The sequence below is a fragment of the Mustela putorius genome, unplaced genomic scaffold, assembly GCF_011764305.1.
Source record: "Mustela putorius furo isolate JIRA1106 unplaced genomic scaffold, ASM1176430v1.1 tig00003942_pilon_pilon_pilon, whole genome shotgun sequence".
In the NCBI taxonomy this organism is placed as follows: Eukaryota; Metazoa; Chordata; class Mammalia; order Carnivora; family Mustelidae; genus Mustela; species Mustela putorius.
This window is the reverse complement of record NW_025422087.1, coordinates 13,815,378-13,836,836: the sequence shown is the minus strand read 5'-3', so window position 1 is coordinate 13,836,836 and position 21,459 is coordinate 13,815,378. Positions and strand designations below refer to the sequence as shown.

The window sequence follows — 21,459 nt, the reverse complement described above, 5'->3', positions numbered from 1 at the left end:
CAGAAGGTGCTGCAAGGGGTAGAAATAAGACTGAAGAACACTCTGTTCTCGGCTCCTCCCCAGCCTGGTCTCACCGTCTCTCTCCGGGTCAATAAATGACTCATGGGGCACCTGGGTGGCTCCGTGGGTTAAGCGTCTGCCTTCAGCTCGGGTCATGATCTCAGGGTCCAGGGACCAAGCGCCACACTGGGCTCCCTCCTTGGCGGAGAGCCTGCTTCTCCCTCTCCTTCGCCCCAGCTTGTGAATCTCTCTCTCAAATGAATAAATCTTTAAAAATAAAATGCTTCATTACATGTCGACAAAATGTAATAATATTATGTCAACCTCATTTGCTAAATTAATATTCATAACAGTGTCATTACATCTAGAAACAATGACAAGAATTCCAGATATGAATGAGGGATCACAGTCAATCATGAATTAAGTGAACTGTTCACAGCCAGATTACTTCAAAGGCAAATTATTTTTAAAACATCACCAAAGTATTTATAGCAAAAATTTACATTTAATGTAGCATTTTATTTGTTTTAATGTTGTAGGCTAAGGCCTCAGAAAGAAAGAGTTCCTTGGGTCTTTGAACAGGCCTGGCCAGTGTCGTCCTGAATCCACAAAGAAGGGCCACTGAAGCCATCAGTAAGTCCAGCTCTCTGCACGATGACCAAAACACTGTTGGTCTTCCAACGTCCAAACTTCTGTGATTATGAGCAAAGGATCCAGAGTTAGACTGCCTGTGTTCGGACCTTCACGCTGTACTTCGCCTTGTGTCTTTAGGCAAGTCAGCCTCTCTGGGCCTCATTTCCCTCCTCTGTAAAATAAGGAGCCGAATAGAACCCACTTTAAGAGCCTGGGAGAAGCAGCCGAGTTAATACATGCACAGCACAGGCAAACTGCCCAGCCCAAAGCGAGTGTGGAATAAATGTGTCATTCATGGAAATCTGGGATCTGCTGTGGGATCTGCATCCCACAGCCTTATTACCGTGTAAGCATTTTCATGGCTTTCCAAAGCGAGTGTTTGCCAGGGGGACAGAGACACTCCTTCCCCCACATTCCTCAGGATGTGATGAGGGTGCCTGGGGCAGGCAGATCCTGGAGGGCTTTCAGGGCAGGGCGCAGCATGGCGCTGAGCAGAGAGCTAGAAATCTGGGGCACAGACCCTCTTAGTGGAGCGCCTCACTCTGTTGGCTCTCCAGTGGTTCCCAGCCCCCCTGTGGTGGGTGATTTATGCCTGCAGAGAGAAAAAGGAGAATTTTTGCAGAACTACATGATTAATTAATCAACAGCTGAGTGGTTGATCTGCAGCAATTGGATGTTTCCTACAGAGGAATCAATTACTTGAATGCCAGCTTAGTGTTTTATAGGCCCTTAAAACATCAAGACGATTCTTTATACACATCCATTTTGTTCTGGGGAAATGAAGAGAGGGAGGGAAAAACAGAAGGAAGGAAAAGATAGAACCAAAGGATTTGTAGTATGAGCTCATGTGTGCAGGAACGAAACCAGACTCCACATTTGTGCGTGTTATGTGTATAAATAGGTAGAAAAAAGAATAGGTAGAAAAAAGACTGGAAGAGTGCCCAAGACGTGTTCCACAGCATCACCTCTGCTGGGGGGGAGCAGACCATCCCACAGGGGCTGTGATGGGAGTCCATGGGGGAGTGGGAGCTCCAGGGGCCTGCAGAGACACTCCCCACCCATAGAAAGAGAGAAGACTTGGGTGAATCAGCAGGGTCCCCTGAGCCTCCAGGTGAACTCACGCATCCACATCCCAGTGGAGGTCCCACAACCCAGAGGTGGGTATGGAAGGGAACAGCAAGGGATCCTTGCTGGGAGAGAAGAAACCCTCCACTGCACCTTACAGGCTGACGAGCAGCACTGGGCAAAGAAGGCAGGAAAGGGGCCAGCGGGCTGGAGGCTCACTTGGCTGTGACAGTCCCCAAAGAGCAAGCCTGTGTCCAGCACCTGTGTTCACACCTGTGTCCAGCAGAGCGGCCAAGAGGCTAGGACTCTGACAGTGACCTGCACTCTCTCTGTCTAGCGTTCCAGATGGGTGATGTCTGCGGGCCATGGCAGCCTCAGCAGCCCTGTCATCAGCAGTGTGTCTGTCTCCTAGAGCCGCGGGGAGCTTGGGTCGCCAGAAGCCTACCGCTCCGCTAAGCCTCCTGCTCTTCCGGCAGACAGGCCCCCAATGTTCTCTCGCCAGCACCATGCCCTCAGCACTACCCTCAAGGATGAATAAGAGACAAACAACTATGGTTCAGCGGGTTTGGGGTCTATGACAGCAGGAAGAGCAGGGGAGTGCACGGCAAGAGCCCCTGACCCTGCCTAGAGTGGAAGGAGCAATCAAGAGGCAATCACCCCCGGGCAGAGCCTGGGAAAGAGGGGAACCAGGAGAAGGGTTGGAGCTGATGCGGACAAATGGGGATGAATGTCCACACACCGTGTCCCCTGCTGCCAACGTGCCTGAACCCAAACCTCACAGGTGGCTGGCTGTACTGTGATCTCTGCCACACATCACACAGGACGTCACCCACTGTTCTCTGGCCCCAGCATTGTTTGAGCTCCATTTGAATACATATGTGACTATGGGCAAACGTGGCTGGTCCCTAATAGAAGAAGCCTGTGACCCCGGCCCCCCAAGAAGCTGTAGGTTCTGCTGTCAGGAGGCTTCGCTGAGAATGGGCGATAACCAAGTAAAGTTGTTCACACATGCTCTGAGCAGTCATCCTCCGTCGTCCACTCCAGAAACTGGAAACTTAACGCTCAATATACTTGTCTTGGGATTTTAATATGCATTTTCCTTCCGTCCCCTTCCCACTCACTCATGTCTGCCTTTGCTGTGACTCGGGTCATGCCTTGCAATATCAAGCGGACTCCAACAGGTTTCCAAATCAGCTTTTTAAATTTTTTTTAACTCTTAGTTATTTGAGAGAGAGAGAGAGAGAGAGAGAGAGAGCAGGCATGCACACGAGGCGGGGGAGGGGCAGAGGGAAGAGCAGGCTCCCCATGCAGCAGGGAGGGAACCCGATGCGGGGCTCGATCGCAGGATCCCAGAATCACTACCTGAGCTGAAAGCAGACACTTAACCAACTGAGCCACCCACGCACCCCCAAATCTCCTTTTTTTTAAAGAACAGATGGAACATGAGTCTAGATCTAGGCATTCAGGTGCCAAAGAACAGGAGGAGGTCAGGGAAACTTTTTACTTCCCCTGACCAGTACCCACTGAACATCTTGGTATAAGATGTGTTAAATACTAAGTAGAGAGCAAGTCCGACAGCCGGTATTTCTCACAACAGGGACAATCAGAAACAGCAAGACCACTATACAAAAGGGAACAAGCAGAACGAGTCAGAAACGAAGAACAAATGACAGGTCGGCATTCACAGAAAAAAAGGGTCATTGTCAGAGAGACAACTACAACGTTCCCCCAAACTGAAAGAGTAAACTCTAAGTCAGTTTTTAAAGGGTGAGATTTGAAAGGTACAAAAACTACCCTAAAGATCAAGTATTCCTGGGGCCCAACCCTGGCTAATTAAGCAAATTCTTGCTGAATTGTTACAGAGCCAAAGTTGAAGCAGAGAAAATGACACAAAAATTGTAGGGATCACGGGTCGCCTGGGGGCTCAGTCGGTTCAGTGTCTGCCGTCAACTCAGGCCATGATCCCGGGGTCCTATGATCGAGCCCTGCATCAGGCTCCACGCTCAGTGGGGAGCCTGCTGCTTCCTCTGCTGCTCCCCCTGCTTGTGCACTCTCACTTGCTCTCTCAAATAAATAAATAAAATCTTTAAAAAAAAAAAGAAAGTAGGGATTGGATTAGCGAATACCCAGACTCCACGGCTGTCAGAGGCAGCTGCTGGTGGGGACTCTCACTCAGGATACCTGCGAGCAGAGATGCCTTTGCGCACACACCCCAAGTGCGCGCAGTAGGGACATCTCCACATTGCAGGTGGGTGCTCTGAACCTGAGGTCTTCAAGTGTTTTAAATGTACAATAACAGATGTTGGCAAGGACGTGGATGAGAAAAGGGAGACCTCATGCACTGTGGGTGAGAATGCAGACGGGTACAGCTGTTGTGGACAACAGAATGGAGCATTCTCAAAAAGTTAGAAATAGAGCAACCTATGATCCAGTAATTCCAAGGCTGGGAATTTACCTAAAGAATATGAAAACACTAATTCAAAAAGATATATATGCCCCTATGCGGTCAACTACAGTATTGTTTACAATAACCAAATTATGGAAGCAGCCCAAGTGTCCATCAGTAGATGAATGGATAAAGAAGATGTGGCATATCACAATAGAATATTACTCAGCCATGAAAAAGAATGAAATCTTGCCATTTGCAGCAACATGAGTGGACCTAGAGGATACAATGCTAAGTGACACAGTCCGTCAAAGACATATACCACCTGATCTCACTCATATGTGGAATTAAGAAGTAACACAAAGAGAAAAAGATTTTTTAAAAAAGACTCTTAAATACAAGGAACTAAATGGGATCTGGGGATTAAGACTACACTTATGATGAGCACTGAGTATTATACAGAATGCTGAATCATTATATTATACACCTGAAACTAATAGAACACTGTATGTTATTACACTTGAATTTTTTAAAAAATGGTTAAAAAAAAAAAAGTAAAACTCACTCCCACAGCCACCTTGTTATGATTGCACAGAAACTGCCCATTAAAATGTGACTTGTTGGGGCACCTGGTTGGCTCAGTCAGTTAAGCTTCCCACTCTTGATTTGGCTCAGGTCATGATCTCAAGGTCGTGAGATTGAGCCCTGTGTGGGGCTCCATGCTCAATACAGAGTCTGCTGGAGATTCTCCCTCTTCCTCTGCCTCTGCCCCTCCCTGACCACTTGTTCTCTCTCTCTCTCTCTCTCTCTCTATATATATATATATATATATATCTTTCTTTCAAATAAATAGGTAAAATCTTTAAAATTTGACCTGTTGTGTTAAGTTTTCTATTGAGACACAATGCACTGACCAGAGAACATCAGTGTCTTGGTCTCTAAAGGAGCTAAATTATTCATTATCAATGAACAAAATCATGTACTAGATTCCTTATGAATCTATTGTGAAATTGGGCAATAAGTATCCACCCCAGACAGACTGATCCATTCTGAGTGTGCAGAGTCTAGGAAGCTAAGGGTACAAGTCAATGCACATTTGCCAAGGTAAATGGCATGAGCACTCTGTAATGAAATGAAGAATCAAAATAATGAATTCATGCATGGAGAAGCCAAGGTATTAAAAAAAAAAAACTAGTGGTAATCTGGTTTCAGTTAAACGTAGAAATCCTGGTAACTACAGTTATAAAATATGACAAAAGCACTATAAATCTTGGAAGAAGTGTTACACAATTCTAAAATAATAATAATTTGATGATAATATATTGGGGAAAATTTTCACAACATGCCAAAGCCAGAAGATTGAAAAGGGAGGTGCTGTTGGAGTATAATTTTTTCCCATTTCACAAGGAGAGTCGAGACACTGATTCATTTATGAAGATTGATAGGTTAGGAAATGTAAGTTTAATATATTATTTAAAGGAAAAAAGTTAACTACAGACTGACTTTGACTTCCAGCTCAGATGGAGAAACAGAGACTAGATTTACCTCCTGCATGAACCAACTAAGAAAACAGACAAACTCTATAAAACTATGGTGTTCAAGACACCGGAAGGTAGGCAGTGAAGGACGGTGACCTCTGAGAGGCAGAATGTGAGTCCAACATTGGCCTACCTTCCTGTCTTCCTTGAGTTCCTGGGCTATGGCTCAGAGACTGGGGAGGAGAATGGGGGCAGAGTCCCATGGTCTCCCTGAGTTGAGGACACAGATATGGAAGTACAGGAGGGCCGAGACAGCCCTAGTATTCCAGGACCAAGTAGCAAAGATGAGAGAGTTGTACACAGAAAGAGCTCAGAAGATCTACAGAAAGTCCTCCTCCAGGCATCAGCTGAGTACTGACCATCTCCTATGTGTGAAGAAACTAAGGCCAGGCAAAGAAACTCAAGAAAAGCTTAGAAAGAACAAGACTTGGAGGTTCCACAATGACAGCTGTTCTTACCAGCCAGAGTGAGAACTCATGATAACTCACGGCACCTCAGTCAAGTATGCAGAAGATCTGTGTCAGGAATCAAGGGAAATTCTCCCCAGATTAAATGCTGCTTCATCCCATTTAACAGATATTAAAGGAGACTGGAAAGTATCCAACTGGTAACTTCACCACATACCAAAATAAAGTTCGATAATATTTAGAGGAAATGCAAAAGTATCCAGGACCCAAGAAGGTAAAATTAAGTGTCTAGCATCCAATAAAAAATTACAAAGTATGCAAAAAGGCAGGAAAATATAATTTATAACAAGGAGAAAAATCTATGAACTGAAACATCCAGAAATCACAAAAATGATAGAATTGGTGGGCATGGCTATAAAAACACTTGTTATAACTGTATTTCATATGATCAAAAGGAATCCTTTCCTCATACACTGATCTAGAACCCTCAGAATCCTTTCCTGTGTATGATGATCTATAACTCACAGAATCCTTTCCTAGGATGCATGCTGACTGGAACCCTCAGAATCCTTTCCTAGAATGTAAGCTGATCTAGAAACCTCATAATCCTTTCCTGCATATGCTGATCTAGAACTCTCAGAATCCTTTCCTACATAGAGTGATCTAGAATCCTCAGAATACTTCCCTGCATATGCTGATCTAGACCATCAGAATCCTTTCCATATATACTCCCAGTTCATGCCAGAGAATGGTATAGAAGTCTTGGCCCCTCACTTCTCCAGCCAGGCTATGGTAGGACTCAACCTTATTTACTGGCCTGGTGACATTGTCTTGAAGAAGAAGTGCTACCCTTTAACAGAGAGGAACAGGTTACTTCTGCGGGCCCAGAAGGTTCAGAGGGACCTAGAGATTCAAGATTTTACTGACACAGATGTCCCCACTGCATGCATCAGGATTCCACTCTGCCCCACTCAAGGCCCTGACCTTGGTGTAGTAGACTTGACAGAACTGAGAATTCAGCCCTCTCTCAGACACCTGCTACTCTTCCAATTAAGTTCTCGACCATTTGGTGCAGCCTTTATGCTTGGCCTTAATAGGTGATTACCTTTAGCCTTCGTTGTCTTTCTTCAATGCACTGATTGCCCCTGTCATCAACCCTCCAGTTCTAGCTTCCTTTTCCAGATTACTACTTACTTCCTCCTTTACTGACAAATGGCTGCCACATTACCCTGTCCAGTGCATTTGTTCCAGCTGACCCCAGTTAAAGTTTTGATGGCTTCATCACTACAGCACCCCAGGGGCAATCCAAGCTCCCCCCATCAGTGACAGACATCTCCTGGCCAGTAGGATGGAGGACAATCAATACAGGTGTCCAGCACAGGTTTGCTGAATGGATGGTACATAATGTATATGGCTGACTGGATGGATGGAGTTCCACTGAATTCCACCTGGTTAGCCTGAGAAATAACTGGAAAACAGTGGCATTTCCTCACCAAAAATTTTCCTTTAATAAGAACACTAGGCAATCAACAGAGATAGAAAAAGCAATTCCTTTTTTTTTTCCAAAAAGATTTATTTATTTATTTGGGAGAGAGAGAGCATGAACAGGGAGAGGGGCAGGAGAGGGAGAGAGAGAATCCCAAACAGACTCCCCACAGAGCCCAGAGCCTGACATGGGGCTCAATCTCACGACTCCAAGTTCACAACCTGAGCTGAAACCAAGAATTAGACACTTAGCCAACTGAGCCATCCAGGTGGCCCAAAAGAACAATTCCTTGGAGGACTTCTGGTTTCTCAGTAATTGACAGTGAATTAGTGAAGTCACAAATTAAAATGAACAGTTCTTAACCAAATATGTTATGACCATGAAACCCTAATCAGTCAGCATCAGATTCAGCATCTGAATGGTTGATTCAGAAGGGCCCAAGGAGACTTTTTTTCCTCCAGGCCCCGGGCACCCAGAGGGTCAAACGTGTCTACTCCCAGCACTGCCTCCTTTAAGATTTATGGTGCAAGAACCAGCCAAAGCCCAGGAAAGAAAAGGGAAAAGATGGAATTTCTTAACATTGAAGCCTCTAGCATTGTTTCCAGACCAATTCAGAATTACAGGGTCCCCTCTGTTCTTTCCTATTCGTTTATCAAATTGCCAGAGAAGCTAAAACATCTCCAAACATCACTGTTCTGAATTTTGATGTTTTTTTCATTCAGCCTTCAGCATGGAGACGGCCTTGCAGGTGTGAACACAGGTAGCCCTAGCTACTCACCCATCCTGAGACCATCGATGACTCCTTCAACGATCTGATTACGTGGCTGAATGTCTTCTTTCTGGCTGACGACTGTCACAGGCTTTGTTGCTAAAAATCCATGCTCTGTCTAGAGCTATGCCATGCCCTGCATCACATGTGCCCCATCTCTGCCTCTTTGGGAAAGATGCTCTATGGGGACCACAGGTGGACAATGGGACATTGTCACAGATTCCAGCACACTGATTTGTCAGAGCTGAGTCTTCTGCTGACCTTAGCTCCACTGGAGTTGGAGGACACATCTGGATCGGGACCAGAGGGACTGTGTAAAGTAAGGCAGCATTGGCAGTTGGGCATGCATTCATAAATGTTTGTGAGCATCCATGACGAGCCGGAGCTGCCAACACTACACACACAGGTCCTGCCTTCTAGAAGCTTCTAGCGGGGAGAACGTATGTCTGTACATATAAACGTAATATACAATAAACTGCAGGAAGATCTATGAGGGTTTAGGTCCAGGAAGTTCTGAGAGGGAGCACAGCATGATCTGCTCTAGTCTGGGAGGAAGAGGAAGGCTTGCCGGGGGACCCAGAGTCTGGGCCACTCACAGCCTGTGGCCTCGCAGCCAATACTCGCCTGCTCCACCTCCTCCCCATCCCAGGGCAGAAGCCTGAAGACTGCATTTTGGACTCCCCTGACAGCTGGTTCTGCGCTGGAAGGCACTGGAAGGAGACGGGAAAGCGGGAGGCAGGGAGAGGTGGTCTTCATCGTGATGCTGGGGGTGTGGCAACTAAGCAGCAGGGTGGCCGTGGGCTCGGGCAACACCATACTCTTGTCTGCACATCCAGCCCCAGGGGCGGACGGCCTTCCTGAAACCACCAGCGTTTGAATCAGTCCTTCTTCCCCTTTCTGGCTCCCACTGTGACAAGACCTTTGTTACCAAATTCCCTCCCTTTAAAAACCTAGAGCAGTTTATGCTCCCCAACTAAACTAACGCTCAGCTCCTAATGCAGCCCAGCAAATGGACCCAAAGATAGGAATTGGGACTGGTTATTGGGGGTGCCTTGGCTCGAGTGTAGTGACTTGCTTGATGCCAGTGGGAGATGCGATACTGGCGTCCGTGCTATGCAGTTGCCAATGGTCACCTAAATTCTCACTGCTGTCTGCTTGGGAGGAAGTGCTCCAGAAGGCAAGGCTTGAAGAGAGCCAGCATGGCCTAACTGAGCATTTGGGTGGAAATGATGAAGATAAAGGGCTCTGGATGGGCTGGCTGTTTCAGAACACTGAGTTCCCAGGGAAAATGACAGCTCCAAGCTTTACCATCTCAGCTGATGTCAAGGCTAGAGACCCATAAAGCCTTTCCAATCGTGAAAGAGAACCTCATGTCTCTCACAGCTGTGGAGCCAATCTACTAAAAAGTCAGACCTCAAATCTGATCTTGTAAGTTGCAGAATTATGATTAACAGGCTCCCTGGGGCTCTTCTGTGACCTGTGATCTAGAACCAACCAACCTGTGATCTAGAACCAATCAACCAACCAATCGACCTGCTGTTCTAGGTCTTGGGTATTGAGGTGCACAAGACCAGAAGCTCTCCCACCTGCAGAGAAGTCCATGTGCAGATCTGAGGAAAGGCATTCCCAGCAGAGTGTGAGGCCTTGGCAGGAAGCCAGCATGGTGAGTATGAGGGCCAGGGTCAGGCCAGAGCAAACAAAGAGGAGCACAGAGAGACAGGGCGCCAGAGAGACCAGTAAGGACTTCCTTCATTCTGGGACATTCTGGATTAACAGAAGCCAGCTGAAGGTGTTAAGCTATACTGCAGATCTGACACTAACCACCCAGAATCTGCACAGACCCCTGGGGTTCAAGGGCACAGCCCCCAGGAAGGCTGTCATTACTTCAGCACCAGTGCGGGTTCAGGGTCCTGAGGCCACCCACACTTCTAACCTACTAGGTACAAATTCAGGGGATTCTATGGCCCCCTCAGCTCTCAGGAAAGCTCTACACTTCTGATTACAGTTGCACATATAGGGTACAAATCGAGACCAGCCACATGAAAAGCCACATAAAACCAGGTCTGAGTCCTCTCCCCAGGGACCCAGGGTTATGTCACCAAGCAGGGCAGCTCGCCTGAGCCTCCATGTCCAGAGAGTCTGCTGGGGCTTCATCAGCATGGGCACAGCTGATTGAATCGTTGACCCACATGGATGAACTGTGTCTTCAACACCTATCTCCTCCCCCAAGGGCAGGCTGACCTCCGTGGCTCACAGCCCAATTAACTCTCTGATCACATGGTGAGTGTTTCTGATGTGGTCTGTCCCCATCCCGAGGCATCCTGTTAGCATAAACTATCAAGACCCACCACGAAAAACAATGGCACTCCATCACTTGGGAAATCCTAAGGGTTTAGAAGCTCTGTGATAGGAACCTGGGACAAAGACCAGAGGAATTCTTTATTCTAGAACAGCAGGAGAGTATCGTGCTCTGAGTTAAATTTCAGAAAGATCATTGCAGCTGCTCAGGTTCACCAGGGTTGGTTTCTGTAGTTCTCTACCAAGAACCCTGAGCATTGCTTGCCTTTTTACCATTAGGCTCCCATGGTCTCTCTTCCACAGAACAGAATGCAGCCGACCCTCCTTTCCTGAGTCGACACATTCCATTTCCAGACACTCAGTCTGCGGGTCAGTCCCATGTCCTCTCTTTGCCCAGTCAAGGGTAGCTCTTCAGAAGGCAGGGCCACATAACACAAATATCTTTGCTAGGATCTCCTGTGCCTAAATTATTGTAGGGAGAGCAGATACCCCAAACTTTGCTTCCTATGAGTATGGGGAATGCAGACAGCCAGGGAAGAGAATGCATGAATTTCAAGAAGGAAACCGAGCTGATCCTGGAAGGGTTGTAGCATTTGCCAAGAACAGGAAGGATTCAGGCCACGTCACAGCAGAGGAATCTGATAGGAGGCAGGGGGCATGGCCTGGCCAGGAAGGGGGAGGCCCTATAATGGAGGCTGGAACACTCGGCCAGAAAGGTTCGACTTGCCAAGAAAACAGGAAACCACCAAATCTTTGTATGGAGAAGGGTATGATGGAAGTATCATCTCCGCAGTGGTAGCAAGGTGGGTTGGAAGTGATGGTGAGAGAGAGAGAGAAACATTTTTAAAATAGGACACAGTAGTTTACCCTGAGTGGAAAGTGGAAGAGAAATGAATCATGATTGTACTTAAAAAATTCAAAGTCGTTCCTGAGAGAGAGCAGTAACCCCCAAAGTTACAAGCAATCAACTCACGAATGTCCTGTGAAAAAGAGCCGTTGGTTTCACACCGTGTCCTTCCTGCTTGTTGCTGAGGATGAGAGTCCACAGCCTGGGCAGCTAATGGCAGGCACGCTCAGATCTAACCGTCGGCTGCTTCTCCTTGAAGGCATATGGTGCGTTTTTGCTGACTCAGCCCCATTTTCCCAATACGGCGAATTTATTTTTCCCAACACACACGCACACTTTTCAAGAACCTCTTCTTCCTCTTTCCTCTCGCGCAACTTGTGCTCCATTCCTGCAGGAAATTGCCCCTCCCTTTGCCTTCCTCTGTTTCCATGTGTGAGCCAAGGAAATGTGAGCCCAGTCACGGTCACCATGCAAAAGGGCCAGAGGCTGTCCATACAAGGAGGAAGGAAGGGCCGACATTTGGAAGTGAGATTAAATGTCCTGAAGAACCCCCAGCCTCAATCTGGAAGCCTGAGGGAGGACCCACGTCGCCCTGCAGATTCTCTACCATGGCGCTGATCTATACGTTCATCCTCCTTAATTAATCCTATTTTCCCACAGGCAGCATCATTCAGTAAAAATGAAAACCTTCCTTAATTTCAGGCATGAGAGATTAAATTACTTACATCAGTGCTGAGTATGCTCTTATACTGTTGCAAGGGAAATGGGCTTGGTTTTTTTGGGTTTTTTTTTTTTTACAAATTTTTCTTGCAAATCTACAACATGGCATCAATACTATGAAGTTCAAATGGCTTTCGTGGGCCAGCTTGGGAACCCAGCTGCACTTATAATGGCATTTTTATGAGAAAGTGCATTAGACCCTCAAGCAAACAGACTTTTAGGCTGATTTCCGGAAGATGCGGTTTTTCGAAGTCGAACACTGTTTAACGCCTAATAAAATATTCTAATGAGAAATATGAAGTTATATAATTATTTTAAGTATAGTAACGGAGAATTCCAACACGCATGTTTAACGCATGAGACTTCCTTTTCTCACCCCTTAATTGGTTCTGAGAAGCAGCCAGTTCTTTCTTTGTTGTTCTAAAGCTGTCGCTATGAATTCTGCTAGCTCACAGGGTGGAAAAAAGACAAGCTGGAGGTATGAGTTCTGCCGCATGAGTCTTCTAACTATATTTATTAATGCTCCTTAAATTATCCTCAAGGCTGGGCGTCTCGCTCAATTTAGAGCATCTCCTCACTTGGTTTTAGCAGCGCGGTCCTACTTCTGTTGTTCACACAGCCAGATGCAGCTGCATTTATTTACATCTTTTAAATGAATGAAACTCACAGCTTGTTGACACACCGGAGAGTCTCAAAGTGCCCCATTTACAGCCATCCTCCCCACGACATCCGCAGGGAGCGGGGGCGGCGGGGGCAGAATTAGCCCCACTTTGCAGCAGAGCTGATTTTCAAGAGAAAGGCTCGAGTGGAAAGGAAGGTTTTCGAAAGCCTTAATTCAGGAGTGACACAGAAGAAACTATTTTGGTTGCATTTCAAGTTTCCAACTGAAATTCCAAGTCGAGGCCAGGAGACAAAAACCAGAGGAGCACAAGAGAAGGGAAATACAGCTGCATTTCTGTTGTAGACTCGCGAAGGCTACCCCCCTCCCCCACCCAACCCGATTCTCCAGTTTCCAACTTCCGCCTACCGAGAAGGAAGCAGAAATCCTGCAACCATGACACTCCCGTTCGCCTGTGGAGGCCAGCCTCCTCACCGTCCCACTGTGTGGTTTCGGTCGTCTTCGAGCACTGGCTGGTGTGTTCTGAGAGCACAGGGCATAGAAGTGAATAAACGCAGCAGCGCCTCTGGAGCAGCTCACAATCTGGAGGGAAAGCAAGCAAGCATATACGGCATATTTAACTCTAGTAGAAGAGAGAGCAGAACAGTAAGGAAAGGCAAAGTGGGGACTGACGAATTCCAAGTGTGTGGCTTAGGGAAAGCCACCTGGAGAGGTGGGTCTGAGTGGAAGTGAAGAGGATCCCGCAGATAGCCAAGCGAAAACACAGAGGCAGGAATGGCACAAGGTACCATGTGGTGGGTGTCCGAGACACAGACACAGCAGGTGAGGAAGCTGGAAAGGCGGGTTGGGGCTGCACCCTCGAGGGTCTTGAGGCCACAACCAGGAGTTGAACCAGATACTTTGGGCAAGGAGAGCCACTGAAGATTTTGAGGGAGTAAAACAGTCTGACCTGTGTCATAAGAAGACCATTCATGTGACAATGAAGAAAATGGGCTGGAAATCTGACTGTAAAGAAGCTATGGAGATATCCAGAGTACAGTTCATAAGGACATGACATAGAGCAGAACCATGGCCTTGGATTGGGGAGCTCAGAAGAAGAAAGCACAAGAGGTGGCAATTGATTACTTGGACGTCAAGAGGCAGTAGAGGCTAGAGAGAGCAGGGAACCAGTGGGGGAAGCTGGCCAAGCCCCCAGCCCCAGTGACAACAAGGGTAGAAGTCCCAGGAGCCACAAGTCACAGAGAAGACACCGTCCAAGATATGGTGAGAGTGAGTTATGTTCCCGGGAGCTAACCAAGGGGCATGGGGTTTAAAAATTCCCCCAAACCAAAGCTCTTTGAGATGCCCACTGCTGTTCCTCTGGCCACACCAGAAAAGAAGCTTGGGGATGGGTCACGGCCCCTAGTTCCCCTCCACACACTTGCTCATAAATGATTCAGGACATACACCTCCTCTCCATCACTCAGTCAAGGGGCAGACAACTCCCATGTCCGAGAGACTCTCTCGGAATGAATTAAGAACAGAAAAAATTCAGGAGTTTGGCAAAGCTGAGGCTGAAGACCTCCCCTCAATTATTGTGTCTGATTTTTGTCCTTAGATCTGCTCTTCTCCGTGCCCCAGATTCCCTGCTGTCAGTGGAGGGACCAAGTTCCTTACGTGACTTACGGGAGATGCTGATGCTGAGCAGTCATTCCCAGCCCATCGGGACAGCTGAAATTGTTCGGACATCTCCCTGAACCCCAGAGTAGACGGCAGTGATTGTTGCTGTAACTGCTGTTGTACGAGCCGTGCATTTACGGTGCTTTAGCTCAAGAGCACTTTCTCACATGCTGGCTCATTCATGTCTCCCCACAACCCTGTGAGGAAGGCATTATTTTGCTCTCCCTAATTCTCACACTCAGAAACCCCTTGCACCTCTCTCTTGGGACTAAGTCCAGCCCATCTTTCCAGGTCTTTCTCCGGCCTGTTCTCTCTCCTGCCTGAAGCCCAGCTCACTGTTTCCCCTGGCTCATGATTCCTGCCTCCAACCATGCCCCTGGTCAGGATTTTCCTCTGGCAATCCTTGCCTTTGAGCCAACAAGACCACAATGATCTGCCCCATTTTTGTAAGGTTGCTCTCCCTCCATCTCTGCCCTGTGACCCTTGAGCATTCGCAGAGTCTACATGACAAAGAGTCCACCATATGTGCCACGTTCTGGTGGTCTCCACCAACAGAACTATGTTCTCCTCCCGTCCGCCAGCCAGGGGTGTGAAATCGAGGTGTCAGTAGGGTTGTGTCCTGAAGGAACAGAGATCCATCCTGGCCTCTTCTGGCCACTGGCATTTGTTGGCTTGAGCTGCAGTGCATGGGTGTCCATGCCTGTTGTCACGTGGCCTTCTCTGTGTGTGTCTCTGCTATCCCGTGGCACATAGAATCACCTCTTCTTACAAGGACACCAGTCATGCTGAATTAAGGCCCAGACTGGTGACCCTGTCTTAACTCTATCACATCTACAAAGAGTCTATTTCCAGATAAGGTCCCATTCTTTGGTCCTAGGGGCTGGGATTTCAACGTTTATCTTTCTGGGGCGCACAGTTTGACCAATAGCAGATGTGTTCCTAAGAACAGGCTTTCAGGTGTCTCTGTTTGCCTCATTTCTGAGAAGGCTGAATCCCCAAAGCATGTGAGGACCTGCCAGCACAGCAGCTGTGCCTGCCACCGAGGGATCCGCACGGGGAATTCTGAAGAAACCAGCCTCCCGGACCTTTCCGTTGCAGATTCTCTCCTATCTGGGGGGCAAAATCCCAACCTCTCTCATAGCTGTGAGAAGGTGAGAAACGTGACAGATCATGTCTGTGTGAGGCTTCACAAGGCTCAGGGGGAGGACAATGCCTACAGTGATGACAAGTTGTCATGGAAGCTGTATTTAGCCTCTGTCATTCCAGAAGATGACACCACACTCATGCTGCTCTTAACGCTGGCCTATTCCAGGTCTGCTCTTTTTTTTTTTTTAGCTTAATTTTTTTTAATTTTTTATAAACATATATTTTTATCCCCAGGGGTACAGGTCTGTGAATCGCCAGGTTTACACACTTCACAGCACTCACCAAAGCACATATCCTCCCCAATGTCCATAACCCCACCCCCCTTCTCCCAACACCCCTCCCCCCAGCACCCCTCAGTTTGTTTTGTGAGATTAAGAGTCACTTATGGTTTGTCTCCCTCCCAATCCCATCTTTTTTTTTTTTTTTAAGCTTTATTTATTTATTTATTTATTTGACAGAGAGAAATCACAAGTAGATGGAGAGGCAACCAGAGAGAGAGAGATAGGGAAGCAGGCTCCCTGCTGAGCAGAGAGCCCGATGTGGGACTCGATCCCAGGAACCTGAGATCATGACCCAAGCCGAAGGCAGTGGCTTAAACCACTGAGCCACCCAGGCGCTCCTCCCAATCCCATCTTGTTTCATTGATTCTTCTCCTACCTACTTAAGCCCCCATGTTGCATCACCACTTCCTCATATCAGGGAGATCATATGATAGTTGTCTTTCTCTGCTTGACTTATTTCGCTAAGCATGATACGCTCTAGTTCCATCCATGTTGTCGCAAATGGCAAGATTTCATTTCTTTTGATGGCTGCATAGTATTCCATTGTGTATATATACCACATCTTCTTGATCCATTCATCTGTTGATGGACATCTAGGTACTTTCCATAGTTTGGCTATTGTGGACATTGCTGCTATAAAAATTCGGGTGCACGTGCCCCTTTGGATCACTACGTTTGTATCTTTAGGGTAAATACCCAGTAGTGCAATTGCTGGGTCATAGGGCAGTTCTATTTTCAACATTTTGAGGAACCTCCATGCTGTTTTCCAGAGTGGTTGCACCAGCTTGCATTCCCACCAACAGTGTAGGAGGGTTCCCCTTTCTCCGCATCCTCACCAGCATCTGTCATTTCCTGACTTGTTGATTTTAGCCATTCTGACTGGTGTGAGGAGATATCTCATTGTGGTTTTGATCTGTATTTCCCTGATGCCAAGTGATATGGAGCACTTTTTCATGTGTCTCTTGGCCATCTGGATGTCTTCTTTGCAGAAATGTCTGTTCATGTCCTCTGCCCATTTCTTGATGGGATTATTTGTTCTTTGGGTGTTGAGTTTGCTAAGTTCTTTATAGATTTTGGACACTAGTCCTTTATCTGATATGTCGTTTGCAAATATCTTCTCCCATTCCATCTTTTGATTTTGTTAACTGTTTCCTTTGCTGTGCAAAAGCTTTTGATCTTGATGAAATCCCAATAGTTCATTTTCTGCTTCCCTTGCCTTTGGCGATGTTCCTAGGAAGATGTTGCTGCAGCTGAGGTCAAAGAGGTTGCTGCCTGTGTTCTCCTCAAGGATTTTGATGGATTCCTTTCTCACATTGAGGTCCTTCCTCCATTTTGAGTCTATTTTCATGTGTGGTGTAAGGAAATGGTCCAATTTCATTTTTCTGCATGTGGCTGTCCAATTTTCCCAACACCATTTATTGAAGAGGCTGTCTTTTTTCCATTGGACATTCTTTCCTGCTTTGTCGAAGATTAGTCAGGTCTGCTCTTTTGAGTCCACTACTGCTTCTAAAGACTTCCATGCAGGAAAACTCATCTCTGGTCTGAGACCGCAGAGACTTGTTACTTGGGTATTCCAAGCTGGCAACTGGTATTTTTAATAGTCGTTTTTTTTTTTTAATATAGAATCAAGGGATAAAATCTGGTGACATCTCTAGACAGATTGAAGATCTAAAATTCTTAAATCTCCAACTCTAAGCTATAACTCTCTACTGCCTGGCCTCATCAAATCAATTCAGCATTTCAGTTAATGAGCCCTACCCCCCCCCCCCGCAGAGACAAACCATCCTGACTCCTCCATGGGCACGTGAGATCCTCGGTCACCCGGTTTAACTGTGCCCACACCTCAGATCGAATCCCATGTCACTCGTCTGTTTATTCATTCAACGAGTAATAATGAACCTCCTACTATCGGCTTAGCCGGTATACCTGGGAATGGCACCTTGTTAGGAAATGGGATCTCTCCAGGTGGGATAGAGTTAAGCGGAAGTCATACTGAATTAGGGTGGGCCCTAATCCCATCTGACTGGTGTCCTTATCAGAAAAGAAGAGTCAGATCAGACACCGCAGAACACACCCGACAAAAAGATGCCTGCACGTGAGGAGACACGCCCGGGACAGTTGGCAACACCCAGCGCTCAGAGGAAGGCATCAGACAGGTTCTCCCCTGGAGCCCGTGTGGCCCTGCCAACACCTTGACTTTGGACTTCTACCTCCAGAACCAGGAGAGAATTTCTGTGGTGTTAAGCCACCCAGCTCGGATATTTGCTAGGGCACAGGAAGCAAACAGCAGGTGAACCCCTTGGTGAGGGCAGATGAGGGCCCATTTCTCCCCTAATACTTTAATCTCTATCCCAACTCTGTGACTTTGCAAGAGCATCTCCCTCCATTTGGAATGTCCTCTTCTCTACTCTTCTATCTGGAAATTGGTGAGATCTAACCTTTGCTCGGAACCTAAGTCAAGTCCTTGAAGTTCCCTGGATGATTCCAGCCCACGTAAAGCTCCCCTGGATAGGCTAGGATCATATTCACTATGCAATAATACCGCATAGTCCTTAATTATTCCCTGTGCTTCCACCACTTATGATCTACGTATCTTCCTGAGCCTCAACTCTCTCCTCTGTACTTGAGAATAATGGCACTCAGTGCCCAAGGTGTTTGCAATGATCACATTAGATGTTCGACTGAGTCCCCTAAAACCGCGAAACAGTGCTCTGAGTACCTGTGAAGTCTCCGGCAGGGCGCTCGGCATACAACAGGTACAATTTGGTGGTGGTATTCCTGTTCCTCCTATTATTACTGGCTCAAGTATGTTAGTTTTGTCTCCAAAACCAGGTCATTTGAGAGGTTTTAAAAACACAAATACTTCTCTTCTCTGCCTCTGTGACCAGGACAGGTGGATTCCAGTCCATTTAATTTAGCAAGCCATAACTCTATAAACACTGCCTGTTGACTTTGGGCTCCAGGCTAGACATCAGGCCCAGAGTCCAAGTCTCACCCCACCTCTGCTGCCACCACCCAGGTAAGAGGCTCTGTCGCCTCTCTCCCAGACAACTGCCTGCCCACTCCCAGCACAGCAGGCAGGGGGACCCTTCTAACTTGTCACGCTATGTCACTCCTCCTTGGATCTTCCATCAGTTCCCATTTCCGAGGAAGATCCGAAGCCCTTACAGCTGTCCCAGATGCTCTGTGCTCAGATCTCTTCTGTTCTGTCTGAGCTTCCCTCCAGCTGCAGCCACAGAGCCTCTGTCTGCATGTTCCCCACTCAGAGGTGCTCACCCAGGGCCCTGGCCACTGCTTCTACAGGAGACACTGTTCATGTCCATGTGGTCCCAACCCCAATACCCTCGTCCACTCAGCCTTCCTGAAACATACCTTAAAAGCACACGTTCTCATCTTGTGTCTACTCTTGGTTGTGTGACACCCTCCCCCACTTTCCCTTATAGGCCCCAGGAGCGGGTTTCTTTGCCTTTTTGATTCTGCTGCCCAAGTACCTTTGGCACACAGTGGGCAACAGGCATTTGTGGAGGGAATGAACTCCTTCTCCCCCAGTGGGCTTTAACCGCTCTTTTGGTTTCATTTACGCCAAACCCTCTCCCTGCTGCCCCTCAGTCATCTGATCATGTCCCCATCCAAACCTCACATGTGTATTCTCCTCAGTGTGGCTAAAAGAATACTTGGAAATTTTTATTCGGATCAATGTCACACTCCTGCTAAAAATCCTCCAACTGTTTCTCGTTACTTTCAGGATAAAAACCAAAGTTCTCACTTGGCCTTTACAAACTGGTCCGAACCCACCTTCAGGTCTACACTCCTCTCTTTAATCCCTCAGCTGGACTGGACTTTCAGTTCTTCCAAAGTACCATATTCCACCTGGAGCTTGGCTAATATCCACTCTCTCTACAAAGCCCTAACAGATTCCCCGGGAGTGGGTCTTCCTGTTTTGGACCCCATGCCGCCTGAGGGAGCGTGGCACATCTCTTCCCCAACATTCAGTAGAGCAGAGAGTGACATTTCATTCCCGTCTTCCCTGCGAGGCCCCAGGATGCACGAGGGCGGGATCCACCCCCACCTTATTCCCCACTGTACCCCCACGACTAGATCAGAGCTTGGCATAGAGTAGACATTTAGTAAGCGCTTATTAAACTAATGGGGAAACTGGTGTGCCTGCGAGGGGGGTGCTCTCCACCTCCACTCCTGCTACCCTCAGTCTTCCTCCCTGCTCTCTGAAAATCATCTTCGTAAGAAGAAGGAAATGGAAGCCAGAGGCCTGCCCCCTCCAGGTATACAGAGGAGAACGTGTTTGCCCAGAGGGAGAGAGCAGCAGGTGAAGGGCCCCCCGGGGACCTATGCCAGGTTGCCGGGAGGTCAAAATTGCAGCTGAAGGGCTGTGTGGTGTTCAGTGTGTCCCACCCTCCCGGCCCTGCTCTGCTTGTCTGTGAAGTGTGGATAACAACCCCTGCTTCAGGGGCTGGCAGTGTTAGGTGAGATGCTGAATGTGAAGCGGATTCATAGGCTTTAACACCTGTAACACACACTCGTTAACACTGGTAACAGTGACCTTGTGAATCCTTACATCGGACTGAATAACAGTAGTGCTCGGGAACAGAGGCATAGGTAGAAACTTCGGCAACTAAGTAAAACGATGTGTAAATGATCATTCATGGGACCGGATTGTGCCTGGCACCTCCCCTGTGCCCCACCTTCCTCCCTGAATGACCTCACTCCGGGTTGTGGATGACTGCTGAGGATGGGCTTGGCAGAAACTGCCGGAGCTCCAGACAAGCCGAGGGGCCCCAGCAGAGGGACTGCTTTCTGTGGACACACAGGTGCCCGGCATCGCCAGGCTGGCTCCCCTCCGTGGGTCTGCAGGCTGCTCTGGCTAAAAGAGTCTCAGTCCCACGCCCACATTAGCATGTAGAAATTCAGGACTCCACCTCTAAGTCCTCATAAAGCCCATCACATCTGGAAGGGCATGAAGGTAGGGTCTTTATCAGAAAAAAAAGGGGGGGGCTTACTTTGTGCAGAGTAGGCATAACTACAGAGTTAAAAGGACACTTTCTTCTCCACCATGGAGTCCCTTCTCTGCACACACACAGAGCACTCCTTGGATGGGCACTGGGAGGTCATCTTGCCTCTCTGCTCCTCCCTCCTGGGCTGTGGAGTCCCCTCTGTCCTCTTCCAGCAAGTGTCCTTCACCATGTCCAACCTTCCCCTTGCACGGCAGCGAAGTCCACAGAGGTCCTGTGTGAACCTGGACGAGGCCCAAGGTCCTTCTAATCACTCAGGGTGGAAACAACCATTTCTTCTTGCAAATATCGGGCACGTTGATAGCTCTCTGGCCTTCTTGCAAGTCCCTGGCCTGATACAATGGAACAATAATTATGCATCCCTCTTCTGTTCATAGCTAAATTGGGTTCCTCTGCCATTCTTTCTTCTGCATTCTTACTTTCTTGTAAAAATGCTAATATATAAACACCGGCAAGTTGACACAGACTGATGTGTCAACGTGGAAACACTGGGTTTCTCTGTGCCAGCAAGCGACGATCATCGGTGACCATCGGATCTCAGCATTAAAACAAGCCAAGTAAGAACAAAACTTTGAAAT

The 21,459-nt window shown here is 47.6% G+C and overlaps 1 long non-coding RNA gene across 2 annotated transcripts in view; it reads right to left on the bottom strand.

Moving 5' to 3' along the window:
* Positions 1-278: 278 nt before the first annotated feature.
* LOC101680403 overlaps positions 279-21,459 on the bottom strand; it is a 71,109-nt gene continuing 49,928 nt past the window's right edge. The window contains exons 5-6 of one of the 2 annotated variants that reach the window (XR_006603556.1): positions 13,177-13,350; positions 279-805 (exon numbers count right to left, since the gene is read on the bottom strand). This is a non-coding gene — a long non-coding RNA (uncharacterized LOC101680403). The remainder of the gene's footprint in view (positions 806-13,176; positions 13,351-21,459) is intronic. The other variant, XR_001181031.2, reaches the window with a different exon arrangement.